At 46.2% G+C, this 20,959-nt stretch overlaps 1 protein-coding gene across 2 annotated transcripts in view; it reads left to right on the forward strand.

The window, feature by feature from the left end:
- The first annotated feature begins 1,462 nt into the window (after positions 1-1,462).
- Positions 1,463-20,959, forward strand: part of LOC143925567 (phospholipase A and acyltransferase 2-like) — a 119,938-nt gene continuing 100,441 nt past the window's right edge. For both annotated transcript variants that reach the window (XM_077450044.1, XM_077450043.1), the window contains exon 1: positions 1,463-1,594. The gene's annotated coding sequence lies outside the window, so the exon portion shown is untranslated. The remainder of the gene's footprint in view (positions 1,595-20,959) is intronic.

Consider the following 20,959-nt stretch of genomic DNA (forward strand, 5'->3'; position numbering starts at 1 on the left):
CAGGTCCTCTTTATACTCCTACATACATGTATAGAGTCATGACAGGTCCTCTTTATACTCCTACATACATGTATAGAGTCATGACAGGTCCTCTTTATACTCTTATATACATGCATAGTGCCCTAACATGTCCTCTTTATACTCCTACATACATGTATAGAGCCATACAAGGTTCTCTTTATATTCCTATATACATGTATAGAGACATACCATGTACTCTTTATACTTCTATATACATGTATAGAGCCATAACAGGTCCTTTTTATACCCCTACATACATGTATAGAGCAATGGCAGGTCCTCTTTATACTCCTACATGTGTAGCCAAGAGTTGCTACTGTAGTTATTATTAAGTAACAGTTTGTTGTTTTCATGTATGGGTTTGGCTCCCTCTAGTGCATGCTGGAAGCTATGAGTGTTTTTTTTCCTCCTGTGAGAATGACCAGAACAATGCATCATGGGACATGTAGTCTGAGATGAGGAAGCGACACTGTTGGCCGAGCCAATCTGGACCACAGGACACAGGATGCAGTGCGTACAGAACAGCCTGCTGGGAGAGGAAATAAAAAGGTGGGTGCGGCCTGATTTCCTGACTTCTTCACAGACCTCATAGAGCAGATGCTTGGGGCCTATTCTTCCCCACTGTGCTGTAAAGTCAGTACTGTACTCAACTCCTTAACATGATTAAAGAAGGACCTACATGTGATAATACTTCTTCAGACTAAGCATCAATTAGTCCATATTTGCTCTCCTTGTTTTGTCTTTTCCTTGCCTGGATTACAAATTACACTGTGGTATAAACAGGCTAGCTGAAGATATCTGGAATTGAACGAACATTTATCATTTCCTCTTTGTTATGCATCACTGCTTTGTATCCTATTGCTGTGTGCTGAGGCCTCAGAGGAAAGGTATCCAATACATGTATTAAGGGTGTTGGATTTTTATTTCTCTGTGTACCTGTTCACATAGGTCTTGAGGAGGTTTTAAGATAAGTATCTTTGTATATCAGTGTTGAGAGATATTTTATGTCAAACATAAGCTGTGTTTTACTCATGCCATTTCTTGTGTCCATTTTTTATCTCAGTAAACATATCTGAGTGGTTCAGTGATATTGTGTGAGTTTCTCATTACTAACGCAACATTGCAACCCAAGGTGTCAGAGGTAAGAGAGGATTTGCAGAGTCAAGGTAACCAGTGGGGTATGGAGTCTATCAGTAGCCCCCACGGGGGTACCGCTACACATACATGTAAACAACCGTGACCGGTCCTCTTTACACTCCTTTATACATGTATAGAACCAATATGGGTCCCCTTTAGTGATCATGATATAAAATAATGGCCTTTTGGTGAGTGTGATTTTTTTTTTTTTTGTGGGCGATAGGGGGCAGCATTTCATTCTTGGTCCAAGGCAGCACAATGTCTTGGGCCAGCCCTGGCTACATCTACACTAATTGATGTTAACAGCCTAAACAGCAGATGTTTTTCTTACAGTAAATGGTTACACATTACACTACAATGTGACAATATTGAAAGTGAAATCAAGATTCAAACAACATATAAAACAGTCCATTAGAGAGCGTTGGGTGTGAAGCTGGTAAGTCCAGAAACATTTCCTTCTTTCTCTTCTTTCTCTTATTTAGTACAGTATATGACTCAATCTGAAATTACATCAAGCAGACCATATTGCTACATTTTACTCTCGAGATCTGATTTAATGAGAATTCTGCACAGTGTGTACTGTGTTCAGTGAGGTCTATTAGAGAGTACATGGGTGAGCCTTATGGAAAAGTGTGTCTTGCGTTAGTTTAGTGCACGTCAAAGTAATTAGGAGAATACTATACAGATTTTACATAAATAAGACACAGAAAATGTGTGCTATCTCTTAGTTAAATCAAATTATAAAAATGCAAACTTTTAAAATTCCTTAGATACCAACCTCAGACTTTATAATGGGCAGCAACAGGAACTGATTTTTTTGCTCTGGTGTTATTGTTAATTGTGTATTTACTGTATGTAGGTTAATTTGTTGGCAAAGGGTTTGACCGGTCTCCCCAACAGGACTTTTGTTTTGGGGAGAAGGCCAAACCCTTTGTTTTGGAAATGTTACCACCTCTCTTATTCACTTGTTGATAAATAATATAATGAGCGATTTCAAACCTTTGACTATATTTTGTCTCGCCGGTCTTGATGCAGCTCTTACCATAAAGTAACATAGTTACATAGTTAGTCAGGTTGAAAAAAGACACAAGTCCATCCAGTTCAACCACACAAAAAATAAAATAAAAAAATAATATCATACAATCCCATATACCCAATCCTACACCCACAGTGGGTCCAGAGGAAGGCGAAAAACCCCAGCAGAGCATGATCCAATTTGCTAAAGCAGGGGAAAAAATTCCTTCCTGATCCCCCGAGAGGTAATCGGATTTTCCCCGGATCAACGTTACCTATAAATATTAGTACCCAGTTATATTATGTACATTTAGGAAATAATCCAGGCCTTTCTTAAAGTAATCCACTGAGCTGGCCAGAAACACCTCTGGAGGGAGTCTATTCCAAATTTGCACAGCTCTTACTGTGAAGAAACCTTTTCCATATTTGGAGATGAAATCTCTTTTCCTCTAGACGTAAAGAGTGCCCCCTTGTCCTCTGTGATGACTATAAAGTGAATAACTCAACACCAAGTTCACTGTATGGACCCCTTATATATTTATACATGTTGATCATATCCCCCCTTAATCTCCTCTTATTAAGAGAGAATAAATTCAGTTCCTCTAATCTTTCCTCATAGCTGAGCTCCTCCATGCCTCTTATCAGTTTGGTTGCCCTTCTCTGCACTTTCTCCAGTTCCCCGATATCCTTTTTGAGAACTGGTGCCCAAAACTGAACTGCATATTCCAGATGAGGTCTTACTAATGATTTGTACAGGGGGGCAAAATGATATCTCTCTCTCTGGAGTCCATACCTCTCTTATACAAAAAGGACTTTGCTCGCTTTGGAAACCTCAGCTTGGCATTGCATGTTATTATTGAGCTTATGATCTACCAAAACCCCCAGATCCTTCTCCACTACGGATTCCCCCAGTTCTACTGCCCCTAGTATGTCTGATGCATATTATTGGCCCCCAAGTGCATAACTTTACATTTATCAACATTAAACTTCATCTGCCACATAGTCGCCCAATTAGACAGAGCATTGAGGTCGGCTTGTAAATTGGAGACATCCTGTAAGGACGTTATTCCACTGCATAGCTTGGTGTCATCTGCAAAGATGGAAATGTTACTTTTGATCCCAGACCCAATATCATTCATAAAGATATTAAAAAGTAAGGGTCCCAACACTGAACCTTGGGGTACACCACTCATAACCTTAGACCATTCAGAGTAAGAATCATTAACCACGACTCTCTGAATTCTGTCTTTTAGCCAGTTTTATATCCATTTACAAACTGATATTTACAAACCTGTAGACTTTACCTTATACATGAGCCGTGTGTGGGGAACTGTATCGAATGCTTTTGCAAAATCCAAGTATACCATGTCCACCGCCACCCCTCTGTCCAAGGTTTTACTTACCACCTGATAAAAAGAAATCAGGTTTGTCTGACAACTTCTGTCTTTCAAGATTCCATGCTGTCTGTTGCTTAAAAATATTTTTTTCCTGCAAGAACTCGTCTATGTGGTCTTTTATTAATCTCACCAGTATCTTCCCAACTATAGAAGTTAAACTAACAGGTCTATAATTACTTGGTAAAGACTTTGTTCCCTTTTTAAATATAGGCACCACATTGGGCCTGCGCCAATCCAGTGGTACTATTCCTGCCATTAATGAGTCCCTAAAAATTAGATACAATGGCTTTGAAATTACAGAGCTCAATTCTTTTAGGATCCGTGGGTGGATGCCATCAGGTCCAGGTGCTTTATCCACCTTTATTCTGTCTAAATATTTCTGGACCATATCACTTTTGAGCCATTGTGGATTTGGGGCTGTGTCACTACAACCCCCATTATGGACATGAGCTCCCCCATGCTCCTTTGTATACACAGAGCTGAAGAAAGTATTTAATAAATTAGCCTTCTCTTTGTCCCCAGTCACCCACTCCAGATTATTTTTTTAAAGGGCCTACATGCTCAGACTTGACCTTTTTACTATTAATATATTTGAAGAATTTTTTGGGGTTTGTCCTACTATCTTTTGCAATCTGTCTTTCGTTTTGAATTTTTGCATCCTTGATTTCCTTTTTACATACTCTGTTATATTCTTTGTAACATTTAAACAACACTAGCGTTCCTTCATTTTTATATTTTTTAAAAGATCTTTTCTTATAGTTTATAGCTTTTTTAACTTTGGCCGTGAGCCACATCGGTTTTACTTTTAGCCTTCTAAACTTATTGCCCATGGGAATATACTTTGCAGTGAGATCACAAACAGTCTTTTTGAAGAATTCCCATTTCTGTTCTGTGCCCATTGATGCCAATATTTTCTCCCAGTCTAAGTCCTGGAGAGCAGCCCTCATCCTTGGAAAATTTGCTCTCTTGAAATTAAGTGTTTTTATCTTTCTCGTATGTGATTTTTGCTTACAGCTAACATCAAATGAAATCATGTTATGTTCACTACTACCCAGGTGTTCCTTTATCTGAACATTAGTAATATGTTCTGCATGTTTTGAGATTACCAGGTCCAACAGAGCATCATTCCTAGTTGGGGCCTCAATAAACTGGACCATAAAATGGTCCGGTAATAGGTTTATAAATGTTTGCCTTAACTGTCCCAGCAGTGCCATTACTCAAGTCAATATCTGGGTAGTTAAAATTCCCCATTATTATCACTGTCCCAGTCCTTGCAGCCCTTTTTATCTGTGCAAGGAGCTGAGTCTCCACCTCCTCATTAACATTGGGTGGTCTATAACAAACTCCAATGATTAACTTGAACTACGCACATCTGTATGCAGTTCCACCCATAATGCTTCAGACTCATCACACCCTCCATCAACCAGGTCCTCTTTCGCACTCACTTTAAGATCACTTCTCATATGCAGACAGACCCCTCCACCTTTCCTTTTTACTCTGTCTTTCCGAAAGAGTGTATAGCCGGGTATATTTATAGCCCAGTCATGTGAGGAATACCGATTACATCATAGCTCTCCTGATGCACCAGAGCTTCCAACTCACTTATTTTGCTTGGCAGACTTCTGGCATTGGTGAACAAACATGTTAATGCCTCCCCTTCTCCTGTGCTCTTTGGAATGCCCGCTCTGTTTGTAACAAACTCACCACCATCCATGACCTATTTATCACTAACTCCCTGAACTTACTTGCAATTACTGAGACCTGGATTCAAGAATCTGACCGTCCTTCTCCTGCTTCTCTCTCTTATAGTAGCCTCCTGTGGACTCACTCTCCCAGGCCTAGTGGACGGAAAGGAGGTGGTGTTGGAATCCTCCTATCCCCTTAAAGCACTTTTCAGCTTCTTCATCCACCCCCCTCTCTGTCCCTCTCTTCATTTGAAGCTCACTGTATTTGTTTATTTTCTCCGGTTTCATTGAGAATTGCTGTGATCTATCGGCCCCCTGGACCAGTATCAAACTTCCTTGATGACTTCTCCGCCTGGCTACCCTTCTTTCTCGCCTCTGAAATTCCAACAATCATTCTTGGTGACTTCAACATCCCTGTTAATCTTAACACTCCTGCTACTTCTAAGCTGCTGAGCCTAACCTCCTCTTTTGATCTAAAACAATGGACAAGTGCTTCCACTCACTCTGTTGGCAACTGCCTTGACCTCATATTCTCCTACCTATGCACTCCGCACACCCTCTCCAATATTCCTTTGCCTCTATCTGATCACCACCTTATTAGTTTCACTCTCTCCTTGTCTGCCTCCTCCTTGCCTTCCAACTACCAAACTATTACCCATAGAAACCTTTGCCATCTTAGCCCTTCTCTTCTTTTTTCTGCTACAGATTGTCTCTACGACAAAATCTCATCCTTGTCCTGCCCCAACTTGGCTACTTCTGTCTACAACAGTTCACTGTCATCCACACTGGATACCCTCGCCCCCCTCACCACGCACAGAATCAGGCCCCCGACCGCTACAACCCTGGCAGACAGACAATTCCAGAAGCCTCAAAAAACGTAGCCGTGCTCTTGAGGGTCTGTCGCATAAAACAAAGTCACAGCCAATATAATTCTGCCCTCCAAAAATACCATTCCTGCCTGCACGCTGCCAAACAGACCTACTTTATCACTCGCATTAACACCCTCTCACGCAGTCCCTGTCAACTCTTTTCTTTTCTACCTTTACCACCCTACTTCGTTCTCCATTACCCCCACCCGCTAACTTACTCACTGCCCAGGAGATTGCTAATCACTTCAAAAGTAAGATTGAGACGATTCGTCTCGAGATCTCTGCTCTACAGACATCTACCTCACCTTACACTCTTTGTCCTCCTGCACAATCAATACTTTCCTCTTTTAACCCAGCTACTATAGAGGAGGTCACTAAACTTTTTTCTAATGCCCACCTAACCTCCTGCCCCTTGAACCCTGTTCCTTCTCAAATACTACGGTCACCATCTGACTCAATCCTACATTCCTTAACTCATATCTTCAACCTCCCACTCTCTACTGGCATCTTCCCCAACCCTCTAAAACATGCACTAGTCACTCCCATACCAAAAAAGGCCTCAGACTCCACCAATCTTAACAACTTCAGATCCATCTCTTTACTCCCTTTTGCCTCCAAACTCCTTGAACGTTTAGTCTACAACCGCCTGAGCAACCACCTCATTGAAAATAACCTTCTTGAACCTCTTCAGTCTGGATTTCGCCCAAAGCACTCCACAGAAACTTCCCTCCTAAAACTCACAAACGACTTACTAACAGCCAAAACCAACGGTCATTATTCCATACTCTTACTCTTGGACCTTTCTGCTGCCTTTGATACAGTTGACCACCCCCTCCTCCTTTAAAAAACTCAATTTGCTTGGTCCCCATGGCTGCACTCTCCGTTGGTTTGAATCTTACCTATCTCATCGCACCTTCAGTGTCACTTACAACTCCACTTCCTCTTCTCCAACTCCTCTAACTGTTGGGGGTCCCCCAAGGTCCTTTCCTTGGACCTCTACTATTCTCGATCTACACGTCCTCCCTGGGTCAGCTGATAGCCTCCCATGGCTTTCACTACCATTTATATGCTGATGACACCCAAATCTATCTCACTGCCCCTCAGCTCACCCCATCAATCTCCTCACACATCACTGATCTACTAACAGACGTATCAGCCTGGATGTCACACCACTTCCTCAAACTTAATCTATCTAAAACCAAGCTCTTAATATTTCCTCCCCCATGTGTCCCTTTGCCTGACTTCTCTGTCAAGATCAATGGCACATCTATCAGTCCGTCCCCACATGCCAGGGTGCCAGGGGTAACCTTAGACTCCGAACTGTCCTTTCAGGCCCACATACAAGCCCTGCCCAAATCATGCCACCTTAGCCTCCGCAACACTTCCAGAATACGCCTCTTTTTAACTAATAACACCACCAAGCTTATAAAAAAACTCCCTGGTCATCTCCCGCCTCGACTACTGCAACTCCCTCCTCGTTGGATTACCTTTACATACACTATCCCCCCTTCAGTCCACAATGAATGCCGCTGCCAGACTCATCCACCTTACCAACCATTCAGTGTCCTCCACCCCTCTCTGCCAATCCCTCTACTGGCTTCCACTCACCCAACGAATAAAATTCAAAGTACTAACAATAATTTACAAAGCCATCCATAACTCTGCCCCTAGTTACATCACTAACCTAGTCCCAAAATACCAACCAAGCCACTCTCTTCGGTCATCCCAAGACCTCCTGCTCTCTAGCTTCCTTGTCACCTCCTCCCATGCTCGTCTCCAGGATTTCTCCAGAGCTTCTCCCATCCTTTGGAACCCTACTCCAATCTGTCCGACTGTCCCCTTATCTATCCATCTTTAGACGATCCCTGAAAACCCTTCTCTTCAAAGAAGCCTATCCTGCTTCTAACACTGTTTTACTTCCTCCATCAGCTCATCCCCCCACAGCTATTACCTTTTGTATCAATTGCCCCTTCCTTTTTAGATTGTAAGCTCGAACGAGCAGGGCCCTCTGATTCCTCTTGTACCAAATTGTAATGTAACTGTAATGTCTGCCCTCATGTTGTAAAGCGCTGAGCAAACTATTGGCGCTATATAAAACCTGTATAATAATAATAATGCATTAATATATTTTGACCAGTCACATACTATCCTCTTTGGTGTTTCCGAGATTGCAACTAGGACTTGCTACTATACTTACCTTGGGTTTATGTGCTTTGGTTATCCTACCACTAATGCCCCTAATATTACCCTCTGGAATATGTTTCACGCTGACTATCTCTATCTCTGGACCCTCCCCGCATCGCCTAGTTTAAAAACCCCTCTAACTTTTTGGCCATCCTTATTCCCAGCTGATCTGCACCCTCCTCATTTAGGTGCAGTCCGTCCCTTCTATAGTACCCGGTTATCGATTGAGAAGTCGGCCCAGTCCTCCAGGAACCCAATCCCCTCCTTACTATACCAGCTCTTCAGCCACTTGTTTACTTTCCTAATCTCCCTCTGCCTTTCTGGTGTGGCTCGATGTACTGGTAGTATTCCTGAGAATGCTACCTTGAAGGTCCTTTTCCTCAATTTAGCTCCCAAGTCCCTAAAATCGTTCTTTAGGACACTCCATCTGCCTCTGACTTTGTCATTGGTGCCAAAGTGCACCATGACAGCTGGGTGTTCCCCAGCCCCTCCCAGTAATCTATCCACCAGATCCGTGATGTGCCAAACCTGAGTGCCTGGTAGACAACATACAGTTCGGCGCTTCAGGTCTTTCTCACAGATGCCCTCTCTGTCCTAAGAATTGAGTCCCCTACCACCAGAATCTGTCTTTCCTTTCTCTTCACCCCCCCAACTCTCTCACTGGAGGAGTTCTTCTCCCGGCAGCTAGGAGAGTCCCTCAGCTCCAGCAGTGCTGGTCCCTGACTGGTTTCACCAATGTCACTCAATGGAGCGTACTTATTGGGATGCTCCAGCCCTGGATCGGCCTCCCTGGCACTTCCCCCTTCCTGACTGTCACCCATCTACTATTTTCTAGTGCCTGCACCTCTTTGTCTCCACCCACCTCTGTGCTGGCCACTGCGGGCACCTGCCAGGTGCGTTCCTGCCTTTTCTTTTAGTATGGAGGGTCTTCTCAGTGCTGACAGTTGCATCCCCAGATTCAGAACCTGGGCTTCCAGGGAAACAACATGCTTACATTTTGCACAGCAGTATTCGCCCTCGATCAGATGATCAAGGAACGGATACATGCACATACAGATGTACACCGAGTTGCCTCTCCACACCCTCCGGACATCGTGCCTATTAATTTAATGAGGATTAGAGATTATACCCAGTCCAAATTATCTAACAACTAGCTTCCTGACACTAATGCTCAAAAAGACAATACACAGGTACTCGCAGACCAGCGTGCACCCACAATACACAAGTACTAACGATCCACACACACTACTCAGACAACACTCAGGTCCTCACACTACACAGCTACTATGACCCCTGTTATAACCTCCTGTGTTAAACTCCTGGTTTTAACACACCACTTAGACCAGTTCCACTTGGACAGAGTTCCAGCAGACTCAAAGATGAGCAGCAGGCTCACAATGAGTTCTACAAAAGGTTATACAGGCCTCAAGCACCTGTGACCAATTACCGTATTTATCGGCGTATAACACGCACTTTTTTCCTCCTAAAAGCAGGGGAAAATCGTGGGTGCGTGTTATACGCCGATCCCCCGAAATTCTGAGCCTCTGGGCTGCTTTCAGCCGCCTTCGGCTCTTCAAGGCGACTTTCGGCTGCCTTCGGCCATTCTCGGCAGCTTTCGGCCGCCTTCGGCTCTTCTCGGCAGCTTTCGGCCGCCTTCCGCCGTTCTCGGCAGCTTTCGCCCGCCTTCGGCTCTTCTCCACGGCCGAAAGCTGCCGAGAATGGCCGAAGGCTGCCGAAAGCTGCCGAGAAGAGCCGAAGGCGGCCGGAGGCCCGCCGAGAACTACCGCACACCGCCAAGATACACATCCGGCTCTGTATCTCGGCGGCGGCATTTAAAAAAAAAAAATACAAATAGCAAATGAAATAGACACGGCTGCAATGGGGGACAAGACTGCATAAGGCTGCAATGGGGGACGAGGCTGCAATGGTGGACAAGGCTGCATAAGGCTGCAATGGTGGACAAGTCTGCATAAGGCTGCAATGGTGGACAAGGCTGCAATGGTGGACAAGGCTGCAGATGACACTGATGGGCATATAAATGTAAGTTTTTTTTTCCCCTTAAACTTCCCTCCTAAAAGTTTTTTTCCTTAAAATTCCCTCCTAAACTTGGGGTGCGTGTTATACGCCGGCGCGTGTTATATACCGATAAATACGGTAATCACTCCCCTTGATTAGTAGGCTGAAGGAAGCAAGGAAAGAAACGTCTAAAAGGTGTCAGAAAAAAGGTGTTAAAAAGCTTCAAGCAAAAGCCCCAAAAAAGAACCTAAAAATGCAAACCAGCCATCACCAGCAGGCAAAAGCAAGACTTGTTCACTCTCCACTCAAGGTCCCCCACTGTTTAGCTTCCAACCAGCAGCAGTAACGACTGTGCTAAAAAAATAAAATCAAATTTATTTACAATGAAATAAACAAATAAATTAAGATAATAGGGGACTTTATGCATGCTTAACTAACAAGGATACATTCATATATTCCATAAAATCATGAATCAAATTTTATTCCAAATCCATATAAAAACATAATAAAATCAGTAACATATCATGTCATAGTATTTACTACCAGTAAGCAGTTATAATGTCATTTTACATGCTGCAATGATGTTACTTTTTTAAGCATGTTTCATGAGAATGGTTATTGTAGCACTTAAAACTGTACAAAAAATAAATAAACAAATGATATAATAGAAAGTATAACTACAATTTCAAATTATTGTTTCTACCTTGGAACATGTCTTGGACACATACCCTTTCAATAATTAAAGGGGTTGTATGGGTTTAATTTTTTTTTTTTTTAAATAACAAACATGTTATACTTACCTCCACTCTGCAGCTCGTTTTGCACAGAGTGGCCCCTGCTCCTGCTGTTCTGGGGTCCAACGGGGGCTGCCTCGGCTCCTCCCCACTAAAGCTAACCCCCTCTGGGAAGCTCTTTCCTGAGGGGATTAGCTTACGTGTGCGCTCCTGTGTCATACAGTTGGCGTCCATAGACGTATGACTTGGTCCCGCCCCCCCCAGTGGCCGCATCATTGAATGCGATTGAAAGCAGCATGAGCCAATGGCTGCACTGCTATCAATCTATCCAATCAATGGCAGACTCAGTGAAGAAGAGGACGCTGGGGGGACGTGCACAGCAGATGAACGGGCTCAGGTAAGTAAAACAGGTGGGCTGGGGGGCCCATGAAAGCAAGGTGTTTTTTCACCTTAATGCATAGGATGCATTAAGGTGAAAAAAACCAAACCTTTACAACCCCTTTAAGTAAATTTTATTGAAAAATGGAACATCTATGTATTATAATTGTGTAATGACAAATATAATACTTAAACCAGCAAACCCCTCTAATATTTTTTTCCTTTTTTCCTTTTTTAATTCCTTTTTTTTGTTGTTTAACCACTTGCCGACCGCCGCACGACGATATACGTCGGCAGAATGGCCCCCCCCCGGTGCCTGCGGCGGTCGGCATTCCTTCGAGAGCGATCCGGGATGAGGGGGCGGCCATTCATTCATGGCCACCCCCTCGCGATCGCTCTCGACGAATGGAAATCCCCCGTGACATCACTTCCTCTCCTGTAATGTAAACACAGGAGAGGAAGTGATGTATTCTCTCCTCCGTGTCGGTATTTTCCGTTCCGACACGGAGGAGAGCGGATCGGTGAGTTGCACCAACACTCTACACACACAGTAGAACATGCCAGGCACACTCACACCCCCCCTTTACCCCCCGATCACCCCCCCAATTACCCCTGCCCCCCAGTCACAGTGACACCAATGTCATTTTTTTTTTTTTTTTTTGCATTGGTGTCATTTGTGACTGTAATAACTGTTAGGGCAGTTAGAGTTAGCCCCCTTTAGTTCTAATGTACCCCCCTAACCCCCCCAATAAAGGTTTAACCCCGTGATCACCCCCCGTCGCCAGTGTCACTAAGGCTGGGTTCACATTGCAGCGGTTTATGAGAACGAATGTGATTCGCACCGCACTGCAGTGCAAATCACATCCGATCTCTGTGCGATTCGAGTTCAGCCATTCGCCGCACCCGCCGCACCCGCCACACCCGCCGCACCCGCCGCAAATTCGCACGGGACCCTTTTTTTGGCCCGCAGCAGAATCGGATCGCATGGGTGTTCACACCATGCGATCCGAGTTTGCAGATCGCACTGCGATATGCGAACTGATCTGGGGGTGTCAGTAACATTTCACTGACACTCCCAGCAGTTCGCATAGGGCAGTGTGAACTGCCGCCGGGAGGCATGCGATGCGGGAACCCGCCGCGGATTCGCGGCGTTTCCGCATCGCTCCAGTGTGAACCCAGCCTAATAAGCGATCATTTTTCTGATCGCCGTATTAGTGTCACAGGTGACGCTAGTTAGGCAGGTAGGTATTTAGGTTCGCCGCAGCTTTTTATAGCGCCAGGGACCCCCATATACTACCGCATAAAGCCCCCTGATTGCCCCCTAGTTAACCCTTTCACCAGTGATCACCATATAACTGTTACAGGTGACGCTGGTTGGTTAGTTATTTTTTTATAGTTTCAGGGCACCCGCCATTTATTACCTAATAAAGGTTTAACCCCCTGATCACCCGGCGGGTGTCATTTGTGACTAATAACTGTTAGGGCAGTTAGGGTTAGCCCCCTTTAGTTCTAAGGTACCCCCCTAACCCCCCCAATAAAGGTTTAACCCCGTGATCACCCCCCGTCGCCAGTGTCACTAAGGCTGGGTTCAGATTGCAGCGGTTTGAGAACGGATGTGATTCGCACCGCACTGCAGTGCAAATCACATCCGATCTCTGTGCGATTCGAGTTCAGCCATTCGCCGCACCCGCCACACCCGCCGCACCCGCCGCAAATTCGCACGGGACCCTTTTTTTGGCCCGCAGCAGAATCGGATCGCATGGGTGTTCACACCATGCGATCCGAGTTTGCAGATCGCACTGCGATATGCGAACTGATCTGGGGGTGTCAGTAACATTTCACTGACACTCCCAGCAGTTCGCATAGGGCAGTGTGAACTGCCGCCGGGAGGCATGCGATGCGGGAACCCGCCGCGCATTCGTGGCGTTCCCGCATCGCTCCAGTGTGAACCCAGCCTAATAAGCGATCGTTTTTCTGATCGCTGTATTAGTGTCACAGGTGACGCTAGTTAGGCAGGTAGGTATTTAGGTTCGCCGCAGCTTTTTATAGCGCCAGGGACCCCCATATACTACCGCATAAAGCCCCCTGATTGCCCCCTAGTTAACCCTTTCACCAGTGATCACCATATAACTGTTACAGGTGACGCTGGTTGGTTAGTTATTTTTTTATAGTTTCAGGGCACCCGCCATTTATTACCTAGTCTCACTAGTGTACCCCTAAATTTAGGGGTGTCTACTTTCCAAAATGGGGTCATTTGGGGGGGGTTTGTGCCATCTTGGCATTTTATGGCCTTCAAAACTGTAACGCCCTTAGAAAGCCTGAAGGCGGTGCTTGGTTTTCGGGGCCCCGTACGCGGCTAGGCTCCCAAAAAGTCCCACATATGTGGTATCCCCGTACTCAGGAGAAGCAGCAGAATTTATTTTGGGGTGTCATTTCACATATGCCCATGGCATGCGTGAGCAATATATCATTTAGTGACAACTTTGTGAAAAAAAAAAAAAAAAAGTTTGTAATTTTCCCGCAACTTGTGGCAAAATATAAAATATTCCATGGACTCAACATGCCTCTCAGCAAATAGCTTGGGGTGTCTACTTTCTAAAATGGGGTCATTTGTGGGGGTTTTGTGCCATCTTGGCATTTTATGGCCTTCAAAACTGTAATAGGTAGTGAGGAGTGAAGTCAAATATTTACGCCCTTAGAAAGCCTGAAGGCGGTGCTTGGTTTTCGGGGCCCCGTACGCGGCTAGGCTCCCAAAAAGTCCCACATATGTGGTATCCCCGTACTCAGGAGAAGCAGCAGAATTTATTTTGGGGTGTCATTTCACATATGCCCATGGCATGTGTGAGCAATATATCATTTAGTGACAACTTTGTGAAAAAAAAAAAAAAAAGTTTGTAATTTTCCCGCAACTTGTGGCAAAATATAAAATATTCCATGAACTCAACATGCCTCTCAGCAAATAGCTTGGGGTGTCTACTTTCTAAAATGGTGTCATTTGTGGGGGTTTTGTGCCATCTTGGCATTTTATGGCCTTCAAAACTGTAATAGGTAGTGAGAAGTGAACTCAAAAATTTACGCCCTTAGAAAGCCTGAAGGCGGTGCTTGGTTTTCGGGGCCCCGTACGCGGCTAGGCTCCCAAAAAGTCCCACATATGTGGTATCCCCGTACTCAGGAGAAGCAGCAGAATTTATTTTGGGGTGTCATTTCACATACGCCCATAGCATGTGTGAGCAATATATCATTTAGTGACAACTTTGTGTAAAAAAAAAAAAAAAATTTTTTTTTTGTCATTATTCAATCGCTTGAGGCAAAAAAATAAAATATTCAATGGGCTCAACATGCCTCTTATCAATTTCCTTAGGGGGTCTACTTTCCAAAATGGGGTCATTTGGGGGGGTTTTGTACTGCCCTGCCATTTTAGCACCTCAAGAAATGAGATAGGCAGTCGTAAACTAAAAGCTGCGTAAATTCCAGAAAACGTACCTTAGTTTGTAGATGTGACAACTTTTGCGCAAACCAATAAATATACAATTATTGACTTTTTTTTTACCAAAGACATGTGGCTGAATACATTTTGGCCTAAATGTATGACTAAAATTGAGTTTATTGGATTTTTCTAATAACAAAAAGTAGAAAATATCATTTTTTTTCAAAATTTGCGGTCTTTTTACGTTTATATCGCAAAAAATAAAAATCGCAGAGGCAATCAAATACCATCAAAAGAAAGCTCTATTTGTGGGAAGAAAAGGACGCAAATTTTGTTTGGGTACAACATTGCATGACCGCGCAATTACCAGTTAAAGCAGCGCAGTGCCAAAGTGTAAAAAGACCTCTGGTCATTTACCAGCAAAATGGTCCGGTCTGAAAGTGGTTAACAAACAATACCTTCCTTCTTTGTGTATTGGTTTTACACAGAGTAGCCCAGACCCTCCACTTCTCAGGTCCCTTGCAGATGTTTCTGGCCCCTCCCACCTTCTGAGGCACCAGGGCTGAGCTGCTGTGCTGTGTGTCCATTCAAACACAGAGGTGTGGCCCGACCCCGCCCCCTCTCTCTCCTCATTGGCTGAATGACTTTGACAGCATTGGGAGCCATTGGAGCCCACTGCTTTCTCAGCCAATGAGGAGGGAGAGTGCCAGACAGCTGAGCCTCTTGTGCAACATTGCTGCCTGGAGATGGGACTCAGGGGGGCTGAGGGGTGTGCTGCACATACAAGGTTTTTCATCTTTATCATTCTAGACATAAAGATAAAAAAAACTTCTGCCTTTAGAACCACTTTAAAATAAATCAGTTTCAGCCCTACCATGGGTCCCGGTGGGCCCATTGGTCTCACGAGACAGTTTGAGAGGGTCTGTAAATTGACACCTAAATTTTTTCCCCAGCATTTTTGTGTGCAGGGGCGCCGTTATCAGTGCACATGAGTCAGGGGTGCTGTGCAGCTCTTTGCCTGGCTGTGCAGGTTGGGGACAGCAGAAGGAAAGAAGAAGGAAAGAGGATTTCCGGATGTGAAAAGCTCAGTGTCTCCCCCTGTTCAGGCAGCCAGATGGTGCATCCCAGTGAGTGGAGCTTTCAGGCTGCATGCGAGGCACAAAGCAACTGCAGCAGCTGGGCTATTTCTGGAGCCTGTGACCACCCATTCGCGGTATGGCGGGGGGTGAAGACTACAGGTCAGCTGACTTGTGAGGACTGAAGTGGGAGGGGCTGTAGGAGACTCCATCTTCTCATCTAGGTGTCAATGTTGCCTTCTGAGTACTGCCACTAACCCTCCCTTCCAGCACTGCCTCCCCCAGCACTGCCACTGACCCCCCTCCCAGCACTGCCTCCCCAGCACTGCCACTGACCCCCCTCCCTGCACTGCCTCCCCAGCACTGCCACTAACACTTCCTCCCAGCACTGCCTCTCCAGCACTGCCACTGAGCCCCCCAGCACTTCCAATACACCCCCCAGCACTGCCTCCCCAGCACTGCCACTGACCTCCCTCCCAGCCCTGCCACTGACCCCCCTCCCAGAACTGCCTCCCTAGCACTACCACTGATCCCACCCCCCTCCCCAAGCACTGCCACTGACCCCCCCCCCCCACAGCACTGCCTCCCCAGCACTGCCACTAACACTTCCTCCCAGCACTGCCACGGAGCCCCCCCAGCACTTCCACTAACCCCCAGCACTGCATCCCCAGCACTGCCACTGACCTTCCTCCCAGCACTGCCACTGACACCCCTCCAAGAACTGCCTCCCTAGCACTACCACTGATCCTAACCTCCTCCCCCAGCACTGCCACTGACCCCCCTCCCCGCACTGCCTCCTCAGCACTGCCTCTCCAGCACTGCCACTGACCCCCCCCCCCCCCACAGCATTGCCTCCCTAGCACTGCCACTAACACTTCTTCCCAGCACTGCCACTGAGCCCCCCAGCACTTCCACTAATCCTCCCCAGCACTGCCACTGACCTCCCTCCCAGCACTGCCACTGACCCCCCTCCCAGAACTGCCACCCTAGCACTACCACTGATCCTCCCCCCTCCTCCAGCACTGCCACTGATCCCACCTCCACAGCACTGCCACTGATCCCACCTCGACCACCCAGCACTGCCACTGATCCTATCCCACCAGCACTGCCGCTCATCCTATTCCACCAGCACTGCCACTGATTCCATCCCCCACCTGCACTGCCATAGATCCCACTAGACTACATGTCAACTGACTTGAGGACTGAAGTGGGAGGGACTGTAGGAGACTCCATCTTCTTATCTCAGCATAGGTGTCAATGTTGCCTTCCCAGCACTGCCACTGACCCCACTTCCAGCACTGCCACCCCCAGCACTTCTACTGACCCCCACCCCTTCCCAGCACTGCCTCCTCAGCACTGCCACTGACCCCCCTCCCCGCACTGCCTCCCCCAGCACTGCCACTGACCCCCCTACCGGCACTGCTTCCCCAGCACTGCCACTGACCCCCACCCCCTGCCAGCATTGCCACTGACCCCCCTCCCCACACTGCCTCCCCCAGCACTGCCGCTGACCCCCACTCCCGGCACTGCCTCCCCAGCACTGCCACTGACCCCCATCCCCTCCCAGCACTGCCTCTGACCCCCCTCCTCGCACTGCCTCCCCAGCACTGGCACTGACCCCCCCACAGCACTGCCTCCCCAGCACTGCCACTAACACTTCCTCCCAGCAATGCCTCCCCAGCACTGCCACTGAGCCCCCCAGCACTTCCACTAAAGCTCCCCCCAGCACTGCCTCCCCAGCACTGCCACTGATCTCTCTCCCAGGACTGCCACTGACCCCCCTCCCAGAACTGCCTCCCTAGCACTGCCACTGATCCCCCCCTCCCCCATCACTCCCACTGATCCCAACCCCAACACTGTCATTGATCTTACCCCCACCCCCAGCACTGCCACTGATCCTATCCCACCAGCACTGCCACTGATCCTATCCCACCAGCACTGCCACTGATTCCATCTCCCACCTGCACTGTCACTGATCCCGCCCCCCACCAGCACTGCCACAGATCCTACCTCCCACCAGCATTGCTACTGATACCACTGTCATATTTTGCCCTAGCCTGTCCGTATACTACCCTAGCCTGTCTATATACTACAGTGCCTTGAAAAAGTAGTCACACCCCTTGAAATTTTCCACATTTTGTCATGTTACAACCAAAAATGTAAATTTATTTTATTGGGATTTTATGTGATAGACCAACACAAAGCGGCACATAATTGTGAAGCGAAGGTAAAATAATAAATGGTTTTCAACATTTTTTACAAATAAATATCTGAAAAGTGTGGTGTGCATTTGTATTTAGCCCCCTTTGCTCTGATACCCCTAACTAAAATCTAGTGGAAAAAATCTTCTTCAGAAGTCACCCAATGAGGATCTGAGCTGCCCTGGGCAAAACCAAGAAATTTTAACAATAAAACAAAACATTAAAGGAGTTGTAAAGGCAGAAGGCTTTGTGGTGTGGTAAAGCTCCGGTGTCTGTGCAGTATTCCTCAAAGGTCTGGCTAGGTTCTCTAGGGTGTGGCATAGATTTAAAAAATGGTCTAGTTGGAGAGAGTTGAAGTCCAAATGGAAGGGGCCTGCAGGGTCTGTAAGTTCTGATAAGGACAGCCATCTGCCCACTGTTTGGAAGTGTGAGGCTTGGAAATTACCTGATCTTATCTGATTTTGAAGTTCGGGCATGAATTGCAGATTACCCAAAATAGGGGTCAGGGGCGAATTACTACACAAGGTTGAGGTCCGGTGTAGGAGATCGGTGCAAATACGTGTTGTGGGCCCAATGAGGGGGTGTCATTTGACACATGTTGAAAGAGATGCGTAACACCACGGTGTTCTATTAAGAGGTACAGGACTTTGTGCCTTTTCCAATCGAGGCCACAACTTATCGTCATGATGTCGGCACCAGAGTATGAGCCTACTGAGATCTGATGCATAATAGTAGGTTTGTATGTCCGGCATAGCCAGGCCACCATGGTGTTTGGGTAGTGAAAGTAACATCCTGCTTAGCCATGCTCGTTTACATGCCCAGATGAACGCTATAAATAGTGAGTGTGTCAGTTTAAAGTAACTTGTCGGGATATGGATAGGTAAGGCCTGGAGGAGATATAAAAATTTAGGGAGGATGCTCATTTTCAGTATGTTACAGCGACTGAACCACGAGTGGAGGCCCATGTGCCAAACATTGAGAAGAGTTTGAACCAATTTTAGAAGGGGGGGGAGTTTAGATCGAATATTTTTGAAATTTTCGGAGAAATCAAAGTGCCCAGATATTTCAGCACGGTGTCTGTCCATTTCAAATTAAAGTTTGCTTGAAGTTGTAGGAGTTGCGTCTGGGGTATACCAATTCCCATTGCTTCTGATTTAGTAGAATTATTTTTTAGATTTGACAGCACTTTGTAGATTTCAAATTCATGTAGCAGATTTGAAAGGGAAATTACAGGTTTTGTAAGTGAAAACATCATATCATCTGTGTACGCAGATACTTTTTGTTGCGAGTTTCCCACACTAACACCGGTGATGTCTGGGTTGAAAGGGCTCCAGGGACAGGGCAAATAGGAGGGGCGACAAGGGGCATCCCTGTCTAGTCCCATTGGTGAGCTTGAAGGGTTCTGATAAAATCCCATTTGCCCTGACCCTAGTTGATGGGCTGGAGTAAATGGACTCAGTTCACCATATTGCTGCCCAGTCCTACGTGCTGTAAGACCGAAAACATGAAGGGCCAGTGGACTCGGTCAAAGGCCTTTTCCACATCCGTCCCTTGAAAGACACATGGAGTTTTAGTGGTGTTGGCTATATGGAGCAAATTGAGGACCTTGGTTGTATTGTCCCTGGCTTCTCTGAGTGGGAAGAAGCCAACCTGGTCTAAGTGAATCAGGTCAGGGAGGTGTTGCTGTATTCTAGTTGCAATGATTTTAGTGAACAATTTAAGGTCGGTATTCAGTAGGAATATGTGGCTGTAACCCCCGCACAGGGAGGGGTCTGTAACGTTTTTTGGGATTACTGAAATGTGTGCCTGGAGGGTAGTCTCATCGAGTGGTTTCCCCATACCCAGGATGTTGAAAAGTTGTGTTTCCCATGTGGTTTCCAAGGGCATGGAGTAGGGTTTTGTAATATTAGAGCATGAGACTGTCAGGTCCCGGTGCTTTCCTTGGTTTGGTGCTTCCTATAGCCAGTTGAAGCTCTGACAGTGTGATGGGTTCTTCCAGGAATTCACCTGCATCTTTTGTCAGAGGAGGTATGTGGGCTGAGGATATGTATTCTAATATTCACTCCTGGAAGGAGGTATTTGTATTTAAATTATAGAGTGACTCATAGAAAAGATGGAATTGGGGAATGTAAGACGTAAATTTCTGTGTGCGGAGGGACTGAGCCAACAATCTACCACATTTGTTGCCCGACTCATATGTTCTTTTGCGGAAAACCTGAATTGCCACCTTAACTCCGAAGTGTAGAAGGTCGGTAATTTGTGTTCGTAGACCGTTAAATTCTCTCTCCAAAGATTATGATGGGGCATGTTTATGTCAGGCTCCATGGCCTGTAGCGCACGTAGAAGGGAGCATCCCTTGGGGTCTGTCCTTGTGTCAAGATGCATCCAAGGTACTCGCACGGATAGTAGGATGGATACTCTTCTAGCTTTTGCTGTCGGGAATGTAGAGTGGTATGTCTTGGGAAAGAATTTGTTCTTTAGTATCGGTAGTTTGTAGTATCTGAAATGCATTTCCTGTACTTTTTCAGGGGCATTGAGCCCTTTCGCATTAAGTGAGAGTATTCTGAGTACATCCATGTTCATGGGAGGGAACAAGGAGGAGTGGGGGGGGGGGGGGAGGGGGGATAGAATAGAATCGAAAAAGGTAGCGAAGGTCAGGTATACCTGAGAAGAGGCCATCACAAGATAGTGACCTCAGTCTAAGCAAAAGCAGGTAGCAAAATTTTGCCAAGACGCTCACCAGTAGGGATGAGCTTCGAAGTTCAAGTTGAACTCATGTTTGACTCGAACATTGGCCGTTCGCCGAACAGCGAACAATTT

Source organism: Lithobates pipiens, unplaced genomic scaffold, assembly GCF_037356315.1.
Source record: "Lithobates pipiens isolate NorthernLeopardFrog02 unplaced genomic scaffold, aLitPip1_a1.2 Scaffold_22, whole genome shotgun sequence".
Classification (NCBI taxonomy): domain Eukaryota; kingdom Metazoa; phylum Chordata; class Amphibia; order Anura; family Ranidae; genus Lithobates; species Lithobates pipiens.